The sequence below is a fragment of the Erythrolamprus reginae genome, chromosome 12 (assembly GCF_031021105.1).
Source record: "Erythrolamprus reginae isolate rEryReg1 chromosome 12, rEryReg1.hap1, whole genome shotgun sequence".
NCBI classification, from domain to species: Eukaryota; Metazoa; Chordata; class Lepidosauria; order Squamata; family Dipsadidae; genus Erythrolamprus; species Erythrolamprus reginae.
In genome coordinates, this window is record NC_091961.1 from 20489429 (window position 1) to 20498809 (window position 9381).

Here is a 9381-nt window from a genome sequence, read left to right on the forward strand (position 1 = left end):
ATGGCTAGCCCCGTGACTCCCACCATATCTACCTCTCCCCAGCAAGACCGGGATATTCTGGCCCTCCATCACCCCAGAGATAGATGCTGCCTTCCCTCCTGCCTCTCCATCGCCAGGTAAGCTAAATTCAACATTCATACTATTCCCATTATTCATATACATATCATCCCATCCACCCCACTCATTAATTTCATAAAAATCAGCCCTCTCACCCTAATCTTCCAACCTTGGCACTCTCCCTTCATTCAATTCATATATATCATTCCCACCATTCCACCCTTCCCATTCATCATTCTTAAAAATCCCCACAATAATTTAATACAAAGCTAAAAATTTAAAATATAGAACTAAGTACTATGCAACTATAAATATTAATTATTATAAATATAGGAAATAGTCAATAATTCATTAATCAAGTCAGCAGCAAAAAAAGTGCCAAGATTTAAGTCGGCTGAGTTCTAAAATTGTCCAATATGAATGTCCAAGTCTCTGGTCAAGCACTTTTGTGTTAACTGCTGCCACCGACCAGGGCTCCCAGTTCCTTTCCATACTCTCGCTAGTTACACTGGTCACCCTCCATTGACCACCATTCTCACCAGTTAACATTTCCAGTCTTCCGTGTTCCCAGCAGTAACCAGAGCCTCCAAGTAACCACAATATGGTCCGTTGGTGTTCATGATATTCTCCTCCTCGGCCTCCTCGCCTTCTTGCAGACCTCCTTCTCCTCCTTCTCCTCATCGGCAGCCAGCTCAGCTTCTCCATGCAGGCCCCCATCTGACTGGCCCTCCGACACCGAACACTCCCATCATTCAACGTTCTGGCATTCCTGGTCCGTCCAGTGGGTCTGGCTGCCTCAATTCAGCTGTCTCAATCGTTTTTATCAATCCAGTGCCTGTCTAACTCAATTCAGTTTCTCAGTGCCTGGCTTAGCAGCAGAAGAAAAAAGAAACTGCAGGCAGCTCTATTTTAGCTTGATGGCCGCCATTTTCCGAGCCCCAGCTGATTCCTCAACAGAATCTCCACTGTGAAGATAATCCAAAGCAAACGCCGCGGAGCAAGGGGCAACGGGATCTTCTCGGGCTGGACACAAGGATACCTTCCTCTGGGGCTCCAAACCCCCTCTCTGTCCTCTCTGTCCTCTGTCCTCCCGAATGCAAGTAATACACAAGAGGAGGCAAGAGGCAGCATGCTGCGGTGCCGCGAATGACAAGCAGCTCAGCTTTGTCCCTCGGTCACCATTTTCTGAAGCCCAGCTGACCAAGCTACAGACTCTGTGGGCAGGAAAGGACATGGAGCACAGAGCAACAGAGAATGAGGGTCCTCTTGGGCAGCAATTGCTCACCTTATAAAAACTGTAAGTCCTAAATCGAATTAAGCTGCAATTTCCTATATTTTCGATGTTATCCACCATAGTCCAGTGGAGCAGCAACTCCACCCTCCTCCTTGCTCCCCCACTGGATATAATATTAAGCTTGAATTTGTTGTGTGCTCTTGAGTTGTTGTGGTTGAAGCTGAAGAAGTCTTTGACAGGCAGGACATTGCAGCATATGATCTTGTGGGCAATACTTAGATCATTTTTAAGGCGTTGTAGTTCTAAGCTTTTAAGACCCAGGATTGTAAGTCTAGTTTTGTAGGGTATTCTGTTTCAAGTGGAGGAATGAAGGGATCTTCTTGTGAAGTACCTTTGAACATTTTAAAGTTAGGAATTTGTTGTTATTCCCTTTACATCCACTGTAATTGAATTTCTCACAAATGGTCAAAGCAATGGAAACTGCAGTTTAATGTTTCCAAATGTAAAATAATGCACTTGGGGAAAAGGAATCCTCAATCTGAGTATTGCATTGGCAGTTCTCTGTTAGCAAAAACTTCAGAAGAGAAGGATTTAGGGATAGTGATTTCTGACAGTCTCAAAATGGGTGAGCAGTGTGGTCAGGCAGTAGGAAAAGCAAGTAGGATGCTTGGCTGCATAGCTAGAGGTATAACAAGCAGGAAGAGGGAGATTGTGATCCCCTTATATAGAGCACTGGTGAGACCACATTTGGAATACTGTGTTCAGTTCTGGAGACCTCACCTACAAAAAGATATTGACAAAATTGAACGGGTCCAAAGACAGGCTACAAGAATGGTGGAAGGTCTTAAGCATAAAACGTATCAGGAAAGACTTAATGAACTCAATCTGTATAGTCTGGAGGACAGAAGGAGAAGGGGGGACGTGATCGAAACATTTAAATATGTTAAAGGGTTAAATAAGGTTCAGGAGGGAAGGTTTTTTAATAGGAAAGTGAACACAAGAACAAGGGGACACAATCTGAAGTTAGTTGGGGGAAAGATCAAAAGCAACGTGAGAAAATATTATTTCACTGAAAAAGTTGTAGATCCTTGGAACAAACTTCCAGCAGACGTGGTTGGTAAATCTACAGTAGCTGAATTTAAACATGCCTGGGATAAACATATATCCATCCTAAGATAAAAATCCATTGTAAGATAAAATACAGGAAATAGTATAAGGGCAGACTAGATGGACCATGAGGTCTTTTTCTGATGCCAGTCTTCTATGTTTCTATGTTTCTTTGTTGCTGTATTGAAATAAAAGTGAATAAGCACAGCTTTTCGTGGTCCCACAACTTTGGGAAGTTGACATATCGCTGGAGATACAGGTGAAAGTAAAAAGAGGAAAATAAAACATTTCCATTTGCAAGGGAAACTGTAAAAAGAGTAAGCTACTTTTAGGTCCTTCCTTAATGAAATTTCTTTTCGTGTTTTTAACATTTTAAATGTTTACTGATTGATCCCAATAATGAGCTCCTATTTCACCTCTTACTAGTACAGAGCCTAGATTGCAATATTTCCTTACCTTTTCCTAAACATACGTTTTGGCATTTTTCAATGGATGAGAAGTTGTTTTCATTCCCTCCACATCCACTATAAATAAACACCATACATGTCCCAGTTATCGTGTTAAAATAATAGCGACTCATAGGAAGAGGGCACCATCCTATTCTTGGGCGAAGTGTACATTTCTCAGGAAGTGGATCTGAAATTGAAGAGTTTTTGGATCAACAATTGGCTGACAACATAAAAATGGGCAGGTAGCAAAATTGCTCACAGACACACAGGTGCACCCATCATCTGGGGTGAGCACACGTCACCATTCCACCTTAGCAGCCCACTTCTGCTTAGAACCCACTCTGCTTGGGTCCCCTTAACTTTTCAGTCCCAGAAATGGTGCTATGGCAGCTGTAAAATGCCTTTCTTTCTCCTATTTACAGATAGTCAAATGCTGCTGTTTTTATTTGGGTTTCCCTCCCACCCTGAAAGCAAAAAGAAGCGACGGGGGAGGGGGAGGAAGGATAGTTCAGAGCCTCAGGCTATTGCTATGTTTTGTGTGTGTGTGTGTGTGTGTGTGTGTGTGTGGAGGAAGGAAGGGACTGGTGCAGACTTACTCTGTGAGATCTTTAGATGGGTAAAACCTGAACAAGGATCCTTATAATGGAAGCTACACTGCTTTTTTTAAAAAAAATAACATTCATTCAAATCCATGTAATAACCTAATGGGACAATTCTTAACTGCTGTATTGACCGGCAATCTAAATTAACTGAAGCAAGGAATCTTTCTTTCTCCACTGCACTGGGAAGGAGAGGCCAACATGGGGGTAAAATACCAATCCTATTGGTAGAGACTGAGTTAATTTAAATATTTAAATACGAGGTAGTTACCGCCCCTTAGCAGCCCCCAATACCTCAGTTTTAAAAACTCAGTTCAAGAGTAGAGACTGTTTAGTATATCTTCTTTGAAGTATTAATGTTTGTTAATAAAATAACTTGTTTTAATTTTTTTCCTTTTCCCTTTTCTCTTTACAGAATGAAGAGGAGTTACTGGGAAGGGGTTTATGCCCTCCGTGGGCATCACCCCCACCGTTTCTCTCCTCGGGGATCCCTTCCCTCAGCGGGCATATCCTGAGCGGGGAGCAACTCAGCCTGGGGTCACTGGCCTCAGAGGCCATACCCGGCTGAGGGCCGAAGGTGAGGGGGTCCGCCCCCCTCACTGGGAGGCTCGGGGATCGCCTTTCCCCTTGAAGAAAAATACCTGGCACAGGGTCAGCGCCTCTCAGCTGTTCGGCGCTGGGAAGAAAAGCCGCGCCGCCGCCACCGCCGCCGCAGTCAAGTTCATTGAAGCCCTTATAAGCCACTGGAACGGCAAGGAAGGCTATTTGGCTGGCTGGGCAGGCTCCTTCCAGGTGGGGAGGCCGGTCCCCGAGAAGGAGGCAAGCGGCAGAGTTAGCAGGGATCGCTATTTTGGCGCGCCCGCCATTTTGGGGCAGATTCTGACCCGCGCCCGCCATTTTGAAACGGGAAAAGAGTTGCTCTCCGCCCACTCAGTGGGCGCGACCAACGGTGACAGTACACAGGCGTCAGTCCCTGAGGGAATTAAAATCGCCATTTTGCTGACAGCTCTCGTTCCGAGCAGCATTGGTTTTACCTTGTCAAGTGTTAATAACAGTTAATTGTGAGTAGCTATGGAGGAGAAGACTTCTGAGAAGGCATCCTCCCCCAGCATGGTGCCTAAGGATAAGGGCAAGTCGAAGCCCAAGGAAAAATCCAAGGCTCAGGCCTCCTCCTCTCTTAAAGAGGCAGAGAGGCGTATTAAGGCATTGGAGCAGAGGCTGGAGGCAGCCATTCTGACACCTAGAATTGCCTCGCCTCTCCCTGCGCAGTTGGTGTTTCAGGCCAGGGATCCACAAGCTCCATATTCTGGGTTGAGACCAGCAGAGACTCTATCAGAAAGGGATTGGTCCCCAGAAAGGCAAAGCCCATTTCTGCCTCCAGCTGTTCAATCTGCATCAGGCCTTAGTCAAGCTAGGCCTAGTTCAGCTACTCATTCCTTGAAGAGTGGGCCTTCAGCAACCTTTACACCCACTGCAGCTGGGCTTAGAGTGCAGCCTGACACTTGGCAACAGATGTCTCCAGCATTACAGGAGCTTATTACTGACGCATATTCCCAGGGGATGGCAGCGAGGGTGCAGAACACACAACACCCTCGCCCAACAAGAAATCCTTGGTCAGTACCTCCCCTCTCGGGTGTGGGGTCCTGGGTGGAAGAACCTTCCCAGCTGGATGACACCGAAAAAGAGTATGATTTTTCGGATGATGAGACCGCTCCTGAACAACCAGTGGTAGCTGGTCTCTTCAAGACTTCCTTTTTCAAAGTATTACTACATAAGGCAAAACAAACGGTGGATTTGCCAGGTCCTACCAAGGCAGCAGATTCCACTGATGATCCTAAACCATCTACGGTGTTGTTTAAAGAACTCCAGCCCGAGACTGATCATGTGCCATCCTCGGAGATATTTCGACAGAGCATTAAGCGCCCCTGGCAGACTCCGGCAGCAGCTCAAGGACCTTCTGTCATGGAGAGAAAATTTTACACTCTGGATGATGATATGGAGAAGCTGCTGGAATTTCCGCCCATTGACCAGCAAGTAATGACTCTGATCTCAAAGGCTTTGGTCCCCTCTGAGACTGGCGATAGTTTAAAGCCAGAGGATAGGAAGGTGGAGATATTGTTGCGCAAATCGCATCAAATGGCCAGCTGGGGGTTTCGGGCAGCCGCTGCGGATTCATTTTTCAATACGGCTTCCATAATATGGCTGCAAGAGGTGCAGGCCCGTTTAGGTCCAGATGGCCGATTGCGTCAGGACCTCAGTAAATTTTCAGAAGATGCCACCCTCCACGCAGCAAAATTTTCGGCTCGGGGGATGGTGACGTCACTGGCTTCCAGGCGACTCCTTTGGTTGAGGAGCTGGCTTCCTCCCCATACCAAGGGGAAAAACTGTTTGGAGAAGCGTTGGATCCTGTCCTCATTGAGGACAAGGACAAACGGAAGTCCCTCCCTAGAGCGTACAGGCGACAAGAACGCCGGGCCAACCCCTATAATCGTCATCAGCCATTTCATTGGGACTCCTCCTCATCGGTGGGACAAAATACCAGGCCATTTCAACAAGGCCAGTATAATCAATCAGCCTTCAGAAGTGACCGTGCGGCCTTTCAAGACCGCCCAAGGGGTTATCAACAGGCGAGACGGCCCTTCAGGGGAAACCAATGGGGCTTCAAACGCTCCAAATGACTTGGCTCCGCTACCGCCCATAGGAGGCAAACTCCAACGTTTCAGTGTCTCCTGGAGGAATACCTCCACCGACAAATGGGCGATAGCTACAATATCTCAAGGGTTGCGTCTGGAGTTCCTTCAGCCCCCACCAAACCGGTTTGTCCAATGTCCATCACCTCGAGACGCACTGAAGAGACGTCATCTACAGCAGGAAATAGACCATCTTTTGAAAATAGAGGCAATAGAGAGGGTGCCCGAGCATGCCAAATGCACGGGGTTCTATTCCATCGTGTTTCTCGTGCCAAAGGCATCAGGAGGGTTCAGGATGATCTTAAACCTAAAATTCCTGAATACCTTCATCCGGTATCGGAGATTTCGAATGCACTCTCTCCAATCAATTCTCGCCTCTATTCGTCATCACGATTTCCTTACGTCGATAGACCTAAAGGACGCTTACCTGCATGTTCCGGTTTGGCCGGCCCATCGTCGTTTTCTCAGGTTTTGCCTCAATGGTATCCACTACCAGTACCGGGCCATGCCGTTTGGCCTGTCCTCAGCGCCTCGGACGTTTACGAAACTGATGGACATCCTGACGGCCCATGTCAGGGCCCAGTCCGTGCGTGTGATGGCATACTTGGACGACATCATCGTTATGTCCAAGTCACTGCCCCAGGCGCAACGAGATCTGGCTCTCACACGGCGTACCCTGGAATGGCACGGCTATACGGTCAACGAGGAAAAGAGTCATCTTCATCCTTCTACACGCATCCAACATCTGGGGTCTATTATAGATACCACCCAGGACACGGTATCATTGACACCAGAAAGGCTAATCAACATTCGGCGACTGGTCAGTAAACTTTGTCAACAACGTCAGGTATCGCTGGCCATGTTGTCCAAGGTGCTTGGGACTCTAGTATCGTCCATAGGAATTGTGCCATGGCTCGGCACCACATCAGGGGACTCCAATGGTTCCTCCTTCCATACCAAAAGAGCAAGGTGAGCCATTCATACCGGAAGGTAAGGATTCCACCTTCAGTCAGACAATCACTGAGATGGTGGTTGTCCCCGGCGTTGTTCCAAGGTTCCCCTCTTCACAGCCACGAACGCTTGATTCTTACAACAGATGCAAGTCTGTCTGGTTGGGGGACTCACATGGGTCCTCACATGACTCAGGGCCCATGGTCTCAGGAGGACCTGAGTCCGATCAATATCAATTTCCTGGAGCTCAGGGCAGTTTTTCTGGCACTTCAAGCCTTTGCTTACTGGGTTCAGGGCAGACACGTACTGGTCTTAACAGACAATGTGGTGACCAGGGCCCACCTAAATCATCAGGGGGGCACGAAGTCACAGCGTCTCATGATCGAGACTACAGCCCTCTTCGATTGGGCCGAAATTCATCTGGCTTCATTAACGGCGGAACACATTGCTGGGACCAGCAATGTGCAAGCGGACTGGTTGAGCAGGGCCACCCTGGATCCTTCAGAATGGCGACTCGCCACGGCTCTTTTCAACGGCATAGTCCTTCGATTCGGTTCCCCATCGGTGGATCTTTTTGCAACCCCGGGCAACACCCAATTGACCAGGTTCTATTCCAGGTTTCCAACGCCAGGGGCGGAAGGGGTCAATGCCCTATTGTCTCCCTGGCCCAAGGATCTGCTTTACGCGTTCCCACCAATGTACCTCATTCAAAGAACATTGGACAAGATGGTTCGGGAAAGAGCAGAGGTGATATTGGTGGCCCCCCACTGGCCGAGATGCCCTTGGTTTGCTGACCTGATGGCCTTTTCTGTGTCTCCCCCGTGGAGGATTCCAGATCACGAAATATCGTTGAGCCAAGGGTCAGTTTGTCATCCGAACCCTCAATGGTTCCAGCTGACCGCCTGGCACTTGAGAGGGTCAGGTTGAGGTACCAATGTATACCGGACAATGTCATATCTACCATGCAGGCAGCTCGTCGTTCGTCTGCGGTAATGATTTACCAAGCTACATGGGCGGCCTTTTGCAGATTTTGCTCAGATCAGCATTCTGATCCCCAACAAGCCTCGGTTATAATGGTGTTGCAATTCCTGCAAGCAGGAGTTGATAGAGGTCTGGCATCGAATACCTTGAGAAGGCAGATAGCTGCTCTCGCAACCATTGTGCAGGTGCCTCAATCTCATTCTCTGGCTCAACACCCTTGGGTACAGGATTTTATTAAAGGAGCAATCAACTCCCACTCACCTCCGATGCATAGGTTCCCAACGTGGGACTTGTCTCTCGTGTTAAAGGCTCTTACTGCACCTCCTTTCGAGCCGCTACGATCTATTCCGGTTCGATTACTAACCTTTAAGACTGCATTTCTGGTAGCAATCACATCACCACGCCAAGTGTCCGAATTGTCGGCCCTGTCTACTCGATCGGATTTGTGTGTGTTCCACCCGGACAGAGTTGTGTTGAGACTAGACCCGTCATTTATACCCAAGGTCAATTCTGGATTTCACAGGGCACAGGAATTAGTCCTTCCTGACTTTTGTACACATGGCCAACATCCTTTAGAGTTGAGGTGGCACAAGGTGGATGTTAGGAGGGCCTTAAAAATTTATATCGGAAGGACTGCTCAGTTTAGGAAAACTGAGAGGTTGTTTGTGTCGTTTGCTCAAAGATCTATGGGACTTGGGGTCTCCTCGAAATCTATCAGTCGCTGGCTTAGAGATTGCATTGCGGAAGCGTACAAAGCTAGGTCTCAATCTCCCCCGGCTGGGGTGACTGCGCATTCCACCAGAAGTGCGGCCACGTCAGCGGCATGGAATACCCAAGCGTCTATTGAGGACATTTGTAAGGCAGCGACTTGGGCTTCTCCTACAACCTTCATCCGTCATTATAAACTTGACTCTGTAGCTTCGGCTGAAGCTTCCTTTGGGAGGCGTGTGTTGCAGAGAGTGTGTTCCTCTCCGTCGACCGTGGCACAGCCTTTTCCCTCCCAGGGGATGTGAACTTTAGTATATCCCATGTTGGACTCTCCTTCCCAGTGCAGTGGAGAAGGACCGTTGTACACACCTGAACGGTCTTCTCGATGCACTGGAAGGAGAGTCCAAACCCACCCGGCATAGTTGCCAGGTCGCCGGAGTATTTGGGTTTCAGAGGTTTCAAGTTGATTGTTATATGGTTAAAGTTCAATAAATTGTGTTAATTTTATACTGTCTTCGTTTTTAAAACTGAGGTATTGGGGGCTGCTAAGGGGCGGTAACTACCTCGTATTTAAATATTTAAATTAACTCAGTCTCTACCAATAG